The sequence below is a fragment of the Amborella trichopoda genome, chromosome 6 (genome assembly GCF_054954075.1).
Source record: "Amborella trichopoda isolate Santa Cruz 75 chromosome 6, AtrichopodaSantaCruz75HAP2 v2.0, whole genome shotgun sequence".
NCBI classification, from domain to species: domain Eukaryota; kingdom Viridiplantae; phylum Streptophyta; class Magnoliopsida; order Amborellales; family Amborellaceae; genus Amborella; species Amborella trichopoda.
In genome coordinates, this window is record NC_142341.1 from 32,979,836 (window position 1) to 32,999,206 (window position 19,371).

The following is a 19,371-nucleotide window of genomic DNA, read 5'->3' on the forward strand; positions in this document are numbered from 1 at the left end:
ACTAATTATATTTAAAAATTATATTATTTGACAAGCCCGTATTTTTACAATATGCGGGCTGGCCGCATAGAAACGGTGTAACAGCCGGGGTCAGGAGAAAGTCTTGTGCGTTACGTGGAGTACTTAGAAAGAGGCATAGGCGACTAGCATCCCTGGCCGGCTGGTCTGTCCACCCCGTGCGAAGGCCCGGTATACATTACAATCGCCCGCCGGGCCCTCTACACTTTTTCCCAAGCGCATGTTTGATTGGTGTGGAAATATTTTTACGATAAAAATTACCTTTTACATGTTTGGTAAGGTAAAAAAATATCTCAAAACAAAATATGGGATAAAATATTTTCCACTCTTCCATGACAACGGTACTGCATAAGGAAAGTATTTAATTGGTTTTATTTTTATATGTGGACTCACTATTTATTACCAACTATTCACGATTTACAGTATAATATATATTAAATAATACAAATAATATATATATATATATATATATATATATATATATATATATATATATATATACTATTTTATACAAATAATATTTTAGTTTATGTTATACTATATCATTAATATTAGATCATATATATTAGAAGGGTGCGGTTTGTATAGAAACTAGGCTCCAAACAATCAAATTAGAACCTACTTTCAAAAAAGTGTCGAGAAATATGTTGAAAATCTTTGTAATAGCCTTAAAATATATTTTCATTTTTATTTATAAAGTTTAAAGCTTCAAAAATCGTATAGATCGACATATCTATCAAAATCTTGAAAATTGACGGTCCAAAATGCGCTAAAAAATACACTATTTCCACAACTTGAAGTCTATTTTTTTCTCATGTCCATGCATCTTTGATGTCGAGATGATCAATTTGAGCATATTTGGGTATCAAACCAACCTTTTCTAGTGAAAATTTTGAGATAGACTCTTATTTGATTGTTTAGAGCCTCAGCTCTATATAAACTTTTCCCATATTAGAATACATAATATTTGTATAACATAAATTTATATAATATTATATGATATATGATATATTAATGGAAAAATTGCTAAAAAACCCCAAAAAATATACTTTTTAGACACTCTACCCCCACCCTAAACTTTCCTCACTTATTTTTCTCAAAAACCATCTTTTATAACTTATACCCCCAACTCAAAAAGTTACATCTTTTTTGACGAAAATACCCTAATGAAAAAATTGCTAAAAACCCTCAAAAATATACTTTTTAGACATTCTACCCCCACCCTGAACTTTCCCCACTTATTTTTCTCAAAAACTATCTTTTATAACTTATACCCCCAACTCAAAAAGTTACATCTTTTTTTACGAAAAATACCCTCCCTGCACATGACAAATCACTTTCGGATCCCAATAAAAGGAAATGTTGAATCGCATTTGTACAACGCCAAACTGCTCAATCTGGCGTACTTCAAAACGCTGGACTGCCCTTATAAAGTTCAGGAGTGCGATATCAAAACACCAGACTATCCCAATTCCGGAGTGCGATATCAAAACTGTCCCTTCAAAATGCCGGACCGCAACTTCAAAATGTCAGACCGTAACTTCCAAATGTCAAACTGCCCATTCCAGCAAAAAAAAAAAAATTGGCCGAACTGCCACCATGAAACTCCGAACCACCCATTCTAGCAAAAAAAAATCGCCGAACCGTTCAAAATGCCGGACTGCCCTCTCTAACAAAAATAATTTGTTATGTGAGGGAAGGGTATTTTTGTCCAAAATAAGTAAACTTTTTGTCTCGAGGTATCACCTAGAAAACATCACTTTTTGGGGGAGTTGATAGGAAAAGTTGGATGGGGTGTAAGTGGGTAAAAAGGAGGTTTTAGCAATTTTCCCTATAGTAATCTATATAATATGTTATAATATATTAGAGGAATGTGTATTTTAGATAGAACCTGTTACTGTGCCTTAAGCAATGGTTTAAAAAACAGATTGGTGACCCAGAACGGGCACCCCAAAAACCCATCCGGATCGGTGAATCGGCGATCCGAATCAGAAATCGGCCTAATTAGTGGGATTAGGCTTTAAAAAAATCTAAAAAAATTATTAAAATTCATTATAACTGTTGTTTTTTAATAATCCAATAAAAAATCAGGATACTACATTATTAATTTTCCTTTTTTTTCATCAATATGTGAATATTTAGTTTATTTTCTTTGTATGAACTTATTTGAACAAAAATACTTGTTGTATTTTTTTAAAAAATAAGAAATCAGTTTTTTTGACAATAATACTTGTTGTATTTTTTTCTATAAGAACTTTTAATTTTTTTGACAATAAATTTTTATTTTTTATTTTTTTGACAAAAAACTTTTATTTTTTTTGACAAGAAAAAGAATTGATAAGAACCTTTTATTTTTTTTATACGAAACTTTTTATTTTAAAGATAAGAAAAAAAAATTGACAAAAAGCGAAATTGATAAAAACCTTTTATTTTTATTTTTTAGAAAAAGCCTTTAATTTTTTTTATAAGAAAAAAATTTGACAAAAAATTTCATTTTTTTATACGAAACTTTTTATTTTATTGATAAGAAAAAAATGTGACAAAAAGCGAAATTGATAAAAAAACCTTTTATTTTTTGGATAAGAAAATAATTTGACAAAAAAAAGAGAAAAAAAATTTGACAAAAAGAGAAATTGATAAAAACCTTTTATTTTTATTTTTTAGAAAAAGCTTTTAATTTTTTTTATAAAAAAAAAATTTTGACAAAAAAATTCATTTTTTTTATACGAAACTTTTAATTTTATTGATAAGAAAAAAAATTGACAAAAAGTGAAATTGATAAAAACCTTTTATTTTTTGGATAAGAAAATAATTTGACAAAAAAAAAGAGAAAAAAAATGATAAAAAGCGAAATTGATAAAAACCTTTTATTTTTTGGATAAGAAAATAATTTGATAAAAAAAAAAAGAGAAAAAAAAAACCTAGCTCAAGAACCAACCCCACATACATCTCACCATGAGGAGATGCAATAACCAATAGGGCACTTACAACTTAGTGTTTTTAAAATAGTTAACAAAATATATAATATATGAACGTTTTACAAAAATACCCTTGACTACGGGTCCTGACCGACATCATGACTCGAAGAACCACGGGCGATTTATTGTATAGAATTGCCAGTTTCCCGGTTCTTTGCCACGGGATGACCGATTCCCGATTCGATTCAAAAGAATCGGCCAATGCCGCGAATTTTAAAACTTTTAAAGAGTTTTTTGAACCTTTGTTTTGAGAAATGTCATTTACTCTCTCCCGTACTCGCTCCCGCTGCTGACAATACTTCCATCAACCGTCAACATATTTAAGACTAAAATATTCACTTTTCACACTCTCGCTCTCTGGTTACTCTAATATTTTTTCTTCTCAAAAGCACCCATTCTTTTCTCTCTTTTGAAACAAATTTAGACCTGCAAACCCATGGAATTCGTCCAACTAAGACTCCAGAGAATCCAAAACAAGGATAAAAATAAACAAAAAGAAAAAACTGATTTTTAAATGCGGCCATTTTTTTCTATCTTGAGAGCACTACCATCTTTTCAACCTTGATTTCTTCAAGGGAAAATATGACGCTTTACAAAAACCTGCTCTTTGCCTGCTAGTGAAAAATGAGAGAGAAAGGCGCTTCAAAGGGGTATCTTTGGGGATCTTGAGAGAGGTTTCATCTGTAATTCCTTTATATTTCGTAAATAATGTGGCTTCAGTAGAGTTTAAAATGGGGCAATTGCAAAAAAATTTTCCCTCCCTTTAAACTTTGGTGCTTGATATTTTTGGCGAGTTGCATCTCTAAGGATAATCTGATTTTAGGGTTTGAGGTTTACAAAACTATTTTTATACCCAAATTAAAGCTTGTGATCATGGGGAAAGCTTTAGTGGTCTGATGCTTGCATAGAGAGAGAACACGCAGGGTTAATGATGTGATGTTAATGCTTACAAGGAGAGAGGAACCTTGAGAGATAGCACGCACAAAGATCTCCGCCAGATTGCCATTGCCATGGGCAATTGCGGCGACTGGAAGAGAGGCGAAAGTGTTAGACAAAGATGGAAAAGCAAGGGTTTCAACGGGTGGAGATAAGTGGCATAAAGGTCTTAAAAAAAAAAATTTAAGACCTTCACGTGGCTTATCTGGTAAATTGGGTTTAAGATTTTACAGACGGTCCATAACACAAATACACCCTTTTTTTCACGGTGTATCTAAAATACACACGATCATTCCCCATTATATTATATAACATATTATATTATAAACAATTATCACAAATATACCTATATTTAATAAATAAATAAATAAAAATTCAATTTTCAAAACCTTGTCTACACCTTTTTTCACTATTTTATATTTTTTTTGGACCAAAATGACGTTCACGGTAGTCTTTTTACCGTAAAGACCATTACGGTAATTTAAATATTGTAATTTGTAGAAAGGTCCATACGATAATTTATGTATCGTAATTCTTAGGCATTTTATACAGTAATTTAATTATCGTAATGTATTAACATAAAATATAAAATTACGGTACTCGAAGTACCGTAATGTCTTCCACATATTACGGTACTCCCACCCTCTCTCTTTGTATCTCTGTATAAGATATCAAAACAATCCACTCATCCCTAGTCTCTTTCCTTCGAATATTTTCTCTCTCTAGACTCCTATAATCAAACCTCGAGACTATTCTCCCTTCCCCATGCATTTTCTACACTTCTATGCAAAAACCCACATATTTCCATCCTCTTTTCATACTTTTTGTTGCCTTTCTCTCTTCTGTAAAGGAACACATTAACGCTCTGAAACCCAATTCTCTCTATCTAACCCTTCATCAAAAGTCTCAATTCTTGGTGCCTAATCAACACTAACAGACCCTGGTTCACGGCAAGATTTGCAACTTTTTCCGATCACCCAATTGATTGAACATAAAAAATCTTTCCTCCTTTTTTTCAACGAAATTTGGTAACTTTTCATGGAAATTTGCATGCACGCAAAACTCTTTCATGAAAACAGTGAACCGTGAAAAAAGAGAGAGAAAAACCCCACTTTTATTATAGAAAATAAATGCGTTAAAAACTTGTATAAATCATGAAAAGAGAGAAACGAAAAAACCCAATTCAATAGCCACAACTAAAGGCATCTATTGGAAGTTCCCAACCTTACTAATTCCTTTGCTTCAGTTCTCTCTCGAACTCAGCTTTTTCTCTGGTTCACAGAGCGCGAGAAGAGAGGGGTAACCCCGATAACTTTTCCTCTGGCTCACATAGCATGGGAGGAGAGGGGTAGCCTTGATATTAGTTTCAGTTTGAAGCTTTCAACCAATAGACGTTTGGAATTGACAGGGAAAATATTACGGCAATAAGAATACCGTAAAGACTTTTCCCCACACATTACGGTAATTAAATTACCATAATAATAATTCAAACTATTACAGTTTTTAAATTATCATAATACTCTTTGAATTTTTTACAATATTTTAATTACCGTAAAGCTTAAAATGTATTATGGTAAAAAGACTACTGTGAAGGTTATTTTGGTCCAATAAAATCCGAAATTTGTGAAAAAATGTGTAGGCGAGGTTTTGAAAAGTTAGGACTTTTTTCTGATTTTACTAAAATAAAGGTATATTAATGATAATTTTCCAATATTATATTGTATTATATTATGATAATATATAATATATATTATATTAGCATGATATAATATTATATTGTCTATTTGTTTATATAATATGTTATATATTATATTTATTATATTCTATATAATATACAATATTTATATTATATTAAAAAGTATATAAGAAAAAAGTTTATATAAGCTCGTAACCCTAAAATGTAGGATTAAGCTGGACCTAAAAAATTCATTGTAAAAAGCTTTTTTTAAGTTGAAAAACCATATAATTGATTATCTCATTGTCAAATATATGAATATGAAATATATATATATATATATATATATATATATATATATATATATATATATATATATATATAGTTATATATTTTGAGTCCAAAAATAATACATCTTGCAACAAATTATCTACATCTTCCAATTTCAAGATTTTCATATTTTTATAGACCTACTTGATTGGAATCATTTTTGGAGTCTAAAATTTTAAGATAAATTTTGGAGGTCAACCTTTCTTTGATTGTTTAAGGTTGAATAAACCTCAAACTATATAAATAATATATATTATTAATACATCTATATTATTTTATATTAATATATATTTGTATTATATATAATATATTTATATATATTATATTTTTAATATATATTTATACTATATCATACTATGTGTGTGTCTATATATATATATATATAGGGAGTGGACTCTGTCAGCCCATGGGTTGACTACTACAGTGTCACCCAATGGCTCAGATTCAATTCGAGCAGATCTGACTGTTACAATCTTATGTCTTATTTGAATTTTTATTTTATTTTTTATAAATCCAAATCACTTGAAATTTTAGATATTCATTCTTCTCATCAAGACGCACCTAATAAAAATATTTAAAAATTAATTCACAAATATAAATTGATCAAAATACCCCCGAAATATTTTAGGAGTATTTTAGTCAATTTATATTTTACGAATTATTTGTTTTATATTTTTATTAGATTCTTCTATTTTTTAATAATAAACACTCCAAATTTCAAGTGATTTAGATTTATAGGAAAAAATTGAATTTCAAACACGAATTAAAGTCGTGACCATCAGATCGGCCCAGATTCAATGTGAGCCATTGGCTGACACTCCTATTTATATATATATATATATATATATATATATATATATATATATATATATATATATATATATATATATATATATATAGGGTTTATCTAGGATTAACAACCCCTTAAAATACAATGGTTAAAGTTAGAAGGGGTTGTGATGGGCATAGTTATAAAAAAGATAATTGTTTTTTGTTTAAAAAATTATTTTAATAGGTAACTTAACTATTAAACAATGACAAATTTGAAATTTTTACAAAAGTACAATGGAATTTTAGAAGTTAGTGTCCTGAAATTTTATTTATAAAGTATCATTGTCTTTTAGTAAAAATTTCAACTTTACCTTTTATGGAGATGACAATTAAGCAATGACAAATTTGAAATTTTTAAATAAGTAACTTAACTATTAAGAATGACAAATTTGAAATTTTTACAAAAGTATAATGGAATATTAGAAGTTAGTGTCCTGAAATTTTATTTATAGAGGGTTTATCTAGAATTAACAACCCCTTAAAATACAATGGTTAAAGTTAGAAGGGGTTGTGATGGGGGTAGTTATAAAAAAGATAATTGTTTTTGTTTAAAAAATTATTTTAATAAGTAACTTAACTATTAAACAATGACAAATTTGAAATTTTTACAAAAGTACAATGGAATTTTAGAAGTTAGTGTCCTGAAATTTTATTTATAAAGTATCATTGTCTTTTAGTAAAAATTTCAACTTTACCCTTTATGGAGATGACAATTAAGCGATGACAAATTTGAAATTTTTTAATAAGTAACTTAACTATTAAGCAATGACAAATTTTAAATTTTTACAAAAGTACAATGGAATATTAGAAGCTAGTGTCCTGAAATTTTATTTATAGAGTAACATTGTATTTTAGTAAAAATTTCAACTTTACCCTTTATGGAGATAACAAAAGTACCATTTGTCTTGTAGTAATATTTACAAAATTACCCTTACTTAATGAAGAAAATATAACAAAAAATAATTTTTTTTAAAAAAATAGACTACAAAATTAGTAAATCCGCCTTTCACAATTCTCTCTATCAACCTTTGTAATTTGAAGGGTTGTGAAGTTTAGATTATCCCATATATATGGGAAAAGTTTATATAGAGCGCCTACCTCAAAAATTTCACTAGAAGAGGTTGTCTTGATGCTCAAATATTCTTAAATTGATCATCTTGACATCAAGATGCATAGACTTTAGAAAAAAATAGATTTCAAGTTTTGAATATAGTGCATCTTGTATCACATTTTAGACCATCAATTTTTAAGTTATTCAAATTTTCATAGATCTACTTGATCTACACTATTTTTTAAGCTTTAAATTTTATAATTATAGATGAAAATATATTTTAAGGCTAGTTAAAGATTTCCAGTATTGAAACCACATTTCTCAACAGTATTTGAAGATGGGCTCTAATTTGATTATTTAGAGGATCCGCTCTATACAAACCGCATATATATATATATATATATATATATATATATATATATATATATATATATATATGATCTTATAGAACCCTGCCACACTTAATGGCATGGGACCCGTAAGGATCATCGTCATATCCTAATTCTAATCTCAAGAAAAAGATGGGCCTATACGGGTTAACCTACTTCCAAGCATGTAACCGATGACCCACAAGAACTCTGTCCCAATTTATTAAAAAACTCTCTCTCTCTCAAATATGGCGAGCTAGAGGTCTTTCTCCACCAAGAAGAAAAACCAAGACAAATCTTCCCCGCCCTCCCTGCACGAGCATCTCTCCCTCTACGCGATCAGGGAGGAGTTCTCTCTCCAAAAACTAGGGTAAAAGAGAAAGAAAATATATTTTTCTCTCTCTAAAAATAAGGGAAAAGGAGGCGTGGACGTTCTCTATTTACAAGAGCAACTCTCTCTCTAGCAATACAAGACACATAGGGGCTGTTGCTCTAAACCAAGGGAAAGGGGAAAAGAAATATCTCTCGCTCTACAAACCAGGGCAAAGGAAAAAGGTGAATCTCTCTCTTTCTAAAACCTAAGGCGAATGAATTATCTATCTCTCTATTAATATTATTTCTTTCTTTAGTTTCAATCAGGGTTTTAAAAAACGTCGAGTCGAGCCGGACTCGCCCGGTTCGACTCGGGAGTTGCCACAGAACGAGTCAGTTCCACACATAAAACGGGAACCTTCGACTCAGGAATCGCTACAGAACGAGCCAGTTCCACACATAAAACGGGAACCGACAAAATCCCATGTGAGGTTGCCCCAATGTTTCCGCGCGAATACTTTAGTTCATATTACATAGGTATTTATATACCAAAGTTGAATATCCATCTTTCGACGTAGGATAATTCCCAAACATCATTAAACGAAAATAGAATGTAAATATATTATATTAATCAGCAATATATAATCACATGCGGAGAGACAACGGAATAGTTATAACCTTTGTTACTTCACTTGACCTCCCAAGGTCGAATCTCCCCATTTTAGTTGTATAGTAGTTTTTGTTGTATATAGTGGTATAAAAAAATGAAAAATAAAAAAGTTAATTTTTTGTATAGCAGTTAATTTTTGTTGTATATAGTGGTATAATTATTTTTGTAAATAATATGAAAGGCATAAAAAAATAAAAAATAAAAAGTTTATTTTATTTGAAATCTCCATCTTTCTACTAACAATCTCTTTCACTAATTTTATTATAGAAACCTAAAAAAATAAACTTTTGAAAAATTGAAGTGTTATTTCCAAAATTTGTATATATTTTATTAATTTTTACATTGATAACCAAATCTTTTATTATATTTATTAAATTTTACATTATAAATCATGTAATGTACTATTTTTCTTACAGTTGTCAATAATACATTTTACATTAGATAATATTATAAAATATTTTTAATTTGTTATTATTTGTCTAATAAAATAATTATAAAATGTAAACTAATAATTATAATTTCAGTATATAATATTATAATTAGTTAGGTTGTAATAATTTTGGATTATAGTTAGTTAGGCTGTAATAATTTAGGTTTTTTTTAGCGGATTAGGGTTTTTAGCCAAAACGAGATTTTAATGGCCATTCTTTCATTGATTTAGTCTACTCTTTATTATAGTCTATGTATAATTATATATTTTATCCATGATAATTCTATTATTTTTCTTTTATGTGATACAAATTTAATACTTAAGTTTATACAAGAGCATCTCAATATTCACAAATTGATGGAAAAAATAAAAGTTAATAATGTAGTACCCTCATTTCTTATTGGATTCTTAAAAAACAACATTGATAAATGAATTTTAAAAAAATTTTCGGATTTTTTTGAAGCTTTAATCCGACCTATTCAGCCGATTCCCGATCCGGATCGGTTTTTGAAGTGCCCGATCCGGATCACCGATCCGCTTTTTAAACCATTGGTTTCAATGAATTACTAATTTGTGAAAGGGTAACAAGCAAGGTGCCTTCTTCTTCGGTAGAGCCATAGATTTTAGAGAGAGATGTACCTGCTCTCTCTACGAATGTACACGAGCAAGACATGTATTTGGGTAAAAAAATAGTTATTTTTCTTTATAAGATATAAAAACTAGTCATGATATTTGTAATATGTATTCTAAAACAAAAAAAGGTTATAACAAGTGGGTTGTGGATCAATTATCATTATCATTATCATTATCATTATCATTATCATTATCATTATTATTATTATTATTATTATTATTATTATTATTATTATTATTATTATTATTATTATTATTATTATTATTATTATTATTATTATTATTATTATTATTATTGTTATTATTATTATTATTATTATTATTACAAAAAGAGACACCATCAGTTGTAACTTAGCTGATTTTGAATGGCAAAGAATATTTATAGTGTTGAGTTTATATTTATAGTGCTGATTTTGTTCTTATGTATTTGATTGATTGAATCAAGGCAATTGTGGGTTGAATGTTTGATTGGGTGCAGTATTTCCATAATGGGTGGGTTGTCTACTCTTGTGTTATTAATTGGTTGATCTTGTTCTTTCACTATGTGCATCAAACATAAAAACTGTATCTTTTCTTTTTCTTTTTGACTTTTATTTCTTCTACATTTCTGCCATCCCCCATTCATGATTTTGATGGGATGAAAGCTGTGTGTTGCAAACATTTTTCTGGTTTGCTTGCATTGGTTGGGAAAATGGGATTTTTAATATTGATATCTCTCACGTTTTCTTTTGAGTTGATTGGCAAAATTGAATTTTTATTTTGATTCATCTCTCTCCCCTCTCTGCTATGCCAGAGTTGATTGTGAAGATGGTTTTTTTTTTTATCTCACTCTCTCTTTCTTTCATTGATTATTCGCATTAGTTATGAAGTTCTCTTTCTGCTTCTCTTACTAATCCACCAAGTTCTAGAGCTTGCTGGTAATGTTGCGAGGGACAATAAGAAGAGCCGCATAATTCCAAGGCATGTGTTGTTGGCTATTAGACAATAAGGTTTCAATCTTATCTCGAGATTTACATCCAAATCTAACGGCGATCCATTGGGGTCATGAACAATTGGGCGTGGAAAGGTCCTATAGGATCATTACTCTTTTAATTATTATTGTTTTAACTTTGTGCAGAGAGAATCACTTTGTTATGGAGCTACTAATTGATTCTTTGTGGAGACAACTTGTAACGACCCTAAAATTTTCTGAGTCAGATAAAAGAAAAGGACACGCAAGGCACGGAGTGTAAGGCTACACCATTTGGAGAGGGGAGAGTGAGGTAGCGCCGTGCATGAACAGAGGAAAGAGATAACACCGAGTGCGTCAAGGGAGGAACACCACGCATGAAATGGATTAATGAGGACTGTGAAGAGAGAGGGGTAGCATCGGCTATGAAGAGAGATAGGTAGCGTCGTCTATGAAGAGAGAGAGGTAGCGTCGGTTGTGAAGAGAGAGAGGCAGCACCATCTATGTAGAGAGAGAGCTACATCGTGCGTGAATTCCATAGGGAAACCTTTTATGCTGTGCTTGTATGAGCATGAGCATGAGCACCACATGACACTTGCATGCCATTTAGCTCTTGCATGAATGACACTTGTCACTTGCATGTTAGCTCCCTTTTAGGCTTATAAGTACCCCCACCCTATCCCTCTTAAGAGTTCTGCACCTTCTCTCTCTCCCCCACATTTTTCCCCCTTTAACCCTTAGAAATTCCAGCCCTTTGTGCCCACTGTTGAGAGGCTTGAAGAGTGAGCCATGTAAAGGATTTGGGATCACCATTGGAGCACAAGGTTAAGTAGATTATGCTATTATGTGTCTATAGTAGTGGTTTAAAAAGTGGATCGACGATTCAGATCAGGAATCGACTGAATCGGTCAGATTAAACCTTGAAAAAATCCGAAAAAATATTAAATTAATTATAAATATAGCTTTTTAAGAATTCAATAAGAAATGAAGGTACTCCATTAAGAATTTTCATTTCTTTGCATAAATATGCGAATATTGATATGTTCTTTCTCTGCATGAACTACTATTTACCATTTAATTTACATCACAGAAAGGATAAACTTAGAATTATCATGGATTAAGTATATCATCATACATGAATTACAATAAAGCATACAATTCGTAACATACAATCTAAAAATAAAATGACAGACGACGTTGTTCTTCATCTCGATCATGCTGGTGCCATTGATTGAATTCGAGTGACAATTCATTGACTAGATCTAAAAATGAATCATCCAAATTAGTGGGTACCTGACTATACCCAGATCCCTGAGTGTTAGCGTTTTGTTGTGGTCTTAATCCAAAATCCCCGAAGCTTGTTCATCCTTTATGCTCATCTATACTATCGTGCTCATCCTTACCCTCTTGTTGTTGGGACTAAATATGTGAATAATTTGGCTGGGATTGGGTGGCCTTGGAATCATCATCTCTCTCATTTTCCCTTAGACCCCCTTCCCACTCTCCCTCATTAGGTGCAATATCACCATCATTTCCTACGAATTGTGGATATGTTGGCGGGCTGCTTCCTCTTTCATGCTGCTCATTATCTTCTTCAAGATCTTCCTCACCGATAGCCTCAAGAAACGCTCTCTTGTACAACACTGGCTCATCTTCTTCTACTACCCATTGTTTTGCTGTGTCTGTGACAAATATTGTGTCCAAGTCTATTAGCCCATAGTCTTTAAGCTTCCTTCTTATTTGTCGCTCACGGAGGTTTAAGTTATAATGAACGTAGACTAATTTATGAAGCTTCTCCGAAGTGAGTCTATTCCTTCTAGTAGTGTGCAAACATTGGAACGTACTCCAGTTTCACTCACAGCCAGTAGCAGAACATGTCTGGGAGAGCACCTTGATTGCTATCCTCTTTAGGTGAGGTGCAACACTACCATATATCTCTCACCATTCAACTGAATTAAAATGCAAAAAGCATTGTAAGGGCAAGAACAATTCATAAGATTAAATATATGAATGAACAAAATATTAGTTAGGGGATAACCTGGATCCATCTTAGTTCGAGAATTTCTGGCAAGTCTAGTTCCGAAGGATCCTATAGCATCCTTATACATAGCATGCTAAAACAAAATATTTCGTTTTAGTGTATTATTCCTCACAAATATAACAACTCAATTAAGTTCTTATCGAAATATTAAATAATACATCTTGTATTGCTGCTACTTGGTTTCGATGGCTTCTCTCCAACTTAGCAATAATGTATCTGACCCCTTCCATTATCTTGTGGGGATGTTCAGGTGTCAAATAGAAAAGTTTTGAGTTGAAGTAGTAACCTGAAAAATATATAGATAGAGAAATGTCATTTAAAATTTCATAAAAAAATAATTTACAATGAAATATTCTAATAATATAAATATATATTTACCTGCATAATGGTTTGGACGTCCAAATTTGGTGTTCTACCTTCTTTCTATTATCTCGATCACTTTACTAGCAAAACTACACTTCTCCTCAATAGCTGATTTGGCCCTCTCGATACTTTCATAAAAGATGCCCATGGTAGCTTTCTTGTCAACATCTACCATTCTTAATACCATTTTTTTACAATGATATTCACTTTAATTCCTCATGATAATACAATTTAACAACATGTATTTTTTGTATTAAAAATTAAAAGTACATTTTTAATGCAAAACTGCATTAAAAATAAAATACAGTTTAACATCATGTATTTGTTAATGTATTTTTTTGTACTAACAACAAATTAGAAAATACAGTTTTGCATTAAAAATATAATAACATGCCACCATTTTTTTACAATGATATTCACTTTAATTCCTCATGATAATACAGTTTAACAACATGTATTTTTTGCATTAAAATTTTAAAAAATTTAAACTACATTTTTAATGCAAAACTGCATTAAAAATATAATACAGTTTAACAATATGTATTTGTTAATGTATTTTTTTGCATTAACAACAAATTAAAAAGTACAGTTTTGCATTAAAAATATAATAACATGCTACGATTGTTTTACAATAATATTCACTTTAATTCTTCATGGTAATACAGTTTAACAACATGTATTTTTTGCATTAAAATTTTAAAAAATTTAAAATATATTTTTAATGCAAACCTGCATTAAAAATATAATACAGTTTAACAACATGTATTTGTTAATGTATTTTTTTGCATTAACAACAAATTAAAAAATACAGTTTTGCATTAAAAATATAAAAACATGCCACGATTTTTTTAATATGATAATACATTTTAACAACATGTATTTTTTACATTAAAAATTAAAAAATTAAAAATACTTTTTTAATGTAAAACTGCATTAAAAATATAATACAGTTTAACAACATGTATTTGTTAATGTATTTTTTTGCATTAACAACAAATTAAAAAATACGGTTTTGCATTAAAAATATAATAACATGTATTTTTTTGCATGAATAATCTATCAACATGAAATTTTTTGAACTAGAAATTTAACAATAAAAATTAAAAATATTGTTTAATTCTTCATGATAATCAAAAACAAGTTTTCGAAAAATCACGATTTCTCAAAAAAATTGATCATGAATAATAAAAAAAAAAAAAAACCCAATTCTTCACAGACCAACCTAACATCAGTCATTCCAACTCAAAAATCAGCCTCAAATCGAATAAATTACATTAAATTGAATACATGTTTTGATAAACAACACTATAAGGAATCAAAGTCCTATAATATTAACACATTATTATCAAAATATTAAATAAAATCGATTGAATTGAGGAAAAAAAAAAAACGCAGTTCTTTACAGACATCAGTCATTCAATCTCAAAAATCAAGCTCAAATTGAATAAATCAAATAAAATTGAATACATGTGTTGATAAACAACACTATAACGAATCAAAACCCTATAAATTCAACACATTATTTGCAAAATATTTACTGAAATTGAGAGAATGGCGAAATAGATGAGAAAGAATGATTATTAAGCATTAAAGTTTGAGATTTAAGCATGAATAAAGTGTGAGTTAAGCATGAATGAAGCATGGATTAGGCTTGAAATTTGAATTAAAGCCTGCAAGATTCATTCATAAGGCTGAAAAAGTTGAAAATCGATGACAAAATGACAAAAAAAATTGAAATCCCGTGAAGAACATTGTGCAGCCCGTATTCTTGCGGGTGACTCGGTCTGACTCGCGATTTGTTGTTGGGAATCGCCCGGATCTCTCTGGACACGGGTGATTCCCGGTTTATTGGTGGAACCGGCTCGAACTGAAGCGATTCCCGAGTCGAACCAGGCGAGTCCGGCTCGACTTGGAGATTTTTTATACCCTGGTCTATAGTATGAAGAATGATTATTAAGCATTAAAGTTTGAGATTTAAGCATGAATAAAGTGTGAGTTAAGCATGAATGAAGCATGGATTAGGCTTGAAATTAAGCATGTATGTTTGTGTTCTATTTTTCCAGCAATTAGGTCTTTTTTGTATGATAAGTTAGGCATTGTTCTCAATCTTGTGGATCCTAAAATTCTGTGGAATGATGCTTGTGTGAGTCTAGTTTATGGTAGAAAAAGTTTCATGTTGTTATCTTGTATGGGTTTGAAGTTATTGAGTGGTCTTTGGAATGTGTTATGATTGTATATTTTCCAGGGAATTTACATGCTTTTGTAATGAGATTTTGACTGAGAAAATTATATCCAATTGGCTTCAAATCATCACCATGTGAAAGGTATATGAGTCTACTTTGAGTTTGGTGTTTATGACTAATTGAGATTCTTGATGGTTTAGAAGATATGTTTCGTTTTGTGCTTATGTGCCACTTTTAGCAGACTGTGATAATTTTCAGGAATATTACTTTTGTTGCACTGAGACTTTGCCTGACCTATTGAAGTCCAAATGACACAAAATCATAGTTATTTGAAAGAAACATGAGTCTACTGTGATTTTGATGTTTTAACCCAGTTCAAATTCTATATAATTGGGAAGCTATGATCCAAATTGTGAAGGCATGTCGCTTTTAACAGATTAATTGAAATGCCAAATTGTTGCCTCTGTAGCTATGGCTTTGGCTGAACCAATGGAGTTCTATTGCTCGCAAATCACTGCCACTAGAAAGATCTGTATGTGTAAGTAAGTTACATGTTGGAATCATCTTGATATGCCCTCTAGATTAAGAGTTATGCTTTTGTAAAGAGGGACATGTTACTGTCAGTAAAATGCAGAAAACCCCTTAACTGATGTTTATTGTGTACTTAAGTGTGGACTAATCAAACGGCTCTCAATTGACTCCATACCACTTTTGGATGAGAGATAATTATGTCTACTTTAATTGTTGTTTTGTGACTAGGTTGAGATTCTTTATAAACCAAAAGCTATGTCTAATTCTGTGAGACTATCACCCATAAATTAGTGAATGTTATGACGTAATGACTGTTGTAGTGAATGCTCATGATGTGAGACCCGACACATATGTGATATTCATGTAATGAATGTGAATACTAATTAGTGAGTACCATGTGATATTCAAGTAATGAAAGTGAATGCTAATTAGTGAATGCTATGTAATATGCATGTGATGAATGCGAATGCTATGCAATGAGTGCCAAATGGTGAACTTCATGTGTTAACCATGTAATAGGCGTAAACGTCGAGTGATGAACGTCAAGAGAAGTGTGACCTAATGTTATACTTCAAGCATGACCCTTTTGTGTTTGATAATTGTAAAAGTGATTTAAGTAACACTACGCATGGGTCACCCGTGGTAGTATGATCGTAAGGCCGGCAGTGTTCTCCAACTCCTATGATAGGAGGGGAGTTAAGTTGGAAGTGTAATGGGTGGGTCATGCCCCCCGAATTTCAGTGCATTATAAAAAGAAATAGTGAACCATATATTGCAAGGCAAGCGCCTTTCAAAAGCCTCAAAGCATATTGGGGACTGGGTGCATGAGTTTGAGGGCATTACTAAATGGGTCACTCATTGTTACTGCCCTTCTTCTTGAGTGATAGTAGAAGTCCTAAACAGTAGGATTGGCTTGGCCTAATGAATATGGCTTCTATTTCAGGAGTAGGTGATTTAAGGAGTGCATGATTGATACTTGATGTATGTAAGTGGATTTAGAAGTTGTATATCATCACCTTATTCAAGCATGAAGTGTAGATTAGTAGAATGTAGAAATATGTGTATGAATGTTAGAGTAAACTTGAAGTCTTGGAGTTTAAGTGCTTGAATCCATGCCTATTTAGTTTATGCAAATGGTGAAATGTTGGCAAAATCCTCATGTGAATCTAGTTTAAGTGAAGTAGGTTTTGACTGAATACTAAACTGTAGTTTGAAAGATATTGTTATGCTTGAGTATGTAGTAAAAAATTGGGAAAGGAATGGGGAAATGAAATTTTCAGGAACTGTGGGTGTTGTTGCATCGAATCATTCAGTGAACAAATGATGTCCAACTGGGCTCAAATCTGTCTTGAATGAAATCTATGCTTGTCTACTAACACTTTACTTCTTTTATAATTATGAAATTCTTCATATTTTAGGATTTACACTCCAAACTGTATAACTATGTCATTGTTAATTGACAGCAGAAATTCTAGCCTCTATCATCTACTTTATATTGAATTTTTGAACAACCAATAAGTGTCCAAATACTTCCAAATCACCGCCACTTGAACCGTGTGTGTGTTCACTACAATGTTTATGTTAAAACTTCGTTTAAATTCTCCACGAATGAGAAGCTATACTCCAAAATATGTCAATAGGTCTCTGTGAATAGTTTCAATAAATCGCATAAATGATGTCTCTGTTGCTACCGATTTTGACTGACCAAAAGGGATCCACTTTCTTTCAAACCACCACCATTTGAAAGGTTTATGGGAACACATAAAGTTTCATGAAAATATTATCTTGAAAAACCCCCTAGTTATGCCCTTTCTAAAGGGAGTACGCCACTGTTGGTAGAACTACTCGGAAATTGTGCATGCTCTACCATGTCTTATAATTGTGATGCATGACTCCTACTTTATGAGCATGGCTTAGAATCTTGATATGCGTTATGAGATAGTATCCATAAGAAGGGAAGCATGATGTTGTGATTTGCTTACTGGGATTTTTAGCTCATTTCTTTGCTTCCATTCTTGTAAATTGTCTACTGTAGGTCGAGGACAGTGGGAGGTGATCGTGTTTGGTGGATTGAAAGCCCACGCTCGATGAGTGGATCTCTGTTCTTGTGTAGGTGTTTGTTAGTTGTCGGCCTTGCAGTTGTTGTTTTATGAAGTTATGTATTTTGTGGTTAGGCCTGTAGTGCTTTGGATGAATTGTAATATTCTGGATATTGTTTATGACCTTGGAGACTGTATATGGATATGAATGGTTTTAATTTATCCAACTTTTGTTACGTTTCTTGTGGGTGTTTTGCTTTATTGTCTCGTGTTTGCTTTGATTCTGCATTTATAACACGTGTTGATGCCACTCCCACCTGAGTGACATACGTGAACTCCGGTCGCGATCCCGCACTCTGTCGCCATCCAGTTTGGGACGGCAGGCGTCAGGGGGTGGGGTCGTGACACAACTTCAGGTTATGAACTTGTTTCTCTCAATTCTATCCATATGACTTGAAACTAAAATGAATTGTTTCTATACATGTTTTTCTAGTTGAATTGATACATGATAGAGTATGATACATGATACGCCTTTTGAACTATACATGTTTTTCTAGTTGAATTGATTGAGTTTGCCGATTCTCTCTAAAGTCTAAATATTTATATTGCACTTCATTGTGTCATTCTCATTCCATGTTGCTGATCCAGTAAGAAACACCAAAAATGCTTTAAGATTTTCTCCTAACCATGGAGGCAACCATTAAGGATCATCCCTTATGGTATGGTGCCAACGCATAAGAAATTGGTAGTTCTATCTAGGTAATGAGTTCTTCAGAATTGATAAGTTTTTTTGTCCGTGTTGAAGTCTAACCAATATTTTTTTGTTCATGTTGAAGTCTAACCAATCATTTGAATGACAACAGGCACCTATAAAAAGTCCACATGCACCAATGGTATCACATGTAAAATGGAGCAATAATGATGTTTCTAAAGAGGTCAGTATTATAAACACTTGCAGTGAGGAAGATGAAAATAGAAGAATGGGAAGCCTGAATGCAAGTGAAGGAAATATTGGTTGTGAACCATTTGTGGG

At 31.4% G+C, this 19,371-nt stretch overlaps 1 long non-coding RNA gene across 1 annotated transcript; it reads right to left on the reverse strand.

Moving 5' to 3' along the window:
- Nucleotides 1-12,347: 12,347 nt before the first annotated feature.
- Nucleotides 12,348-13,781, reverse strand: LOC148781700 (uncharacterized). Its single transcript, XR_016057784.1, has 4 exons — nt 13,601-13,781; nt 13,381-13,508; nt 13,220-13,295; nt 12,348-13,130 (listed from the first exon to the last, which is right to left on the reverse strand). It is a non-coding gene; the product is annotated as an uncharacterized LOC148781700 (long non-coding RNA).
- Nucleotides 13,782-19,371: the final 5,590 nt, after the last annotated feature.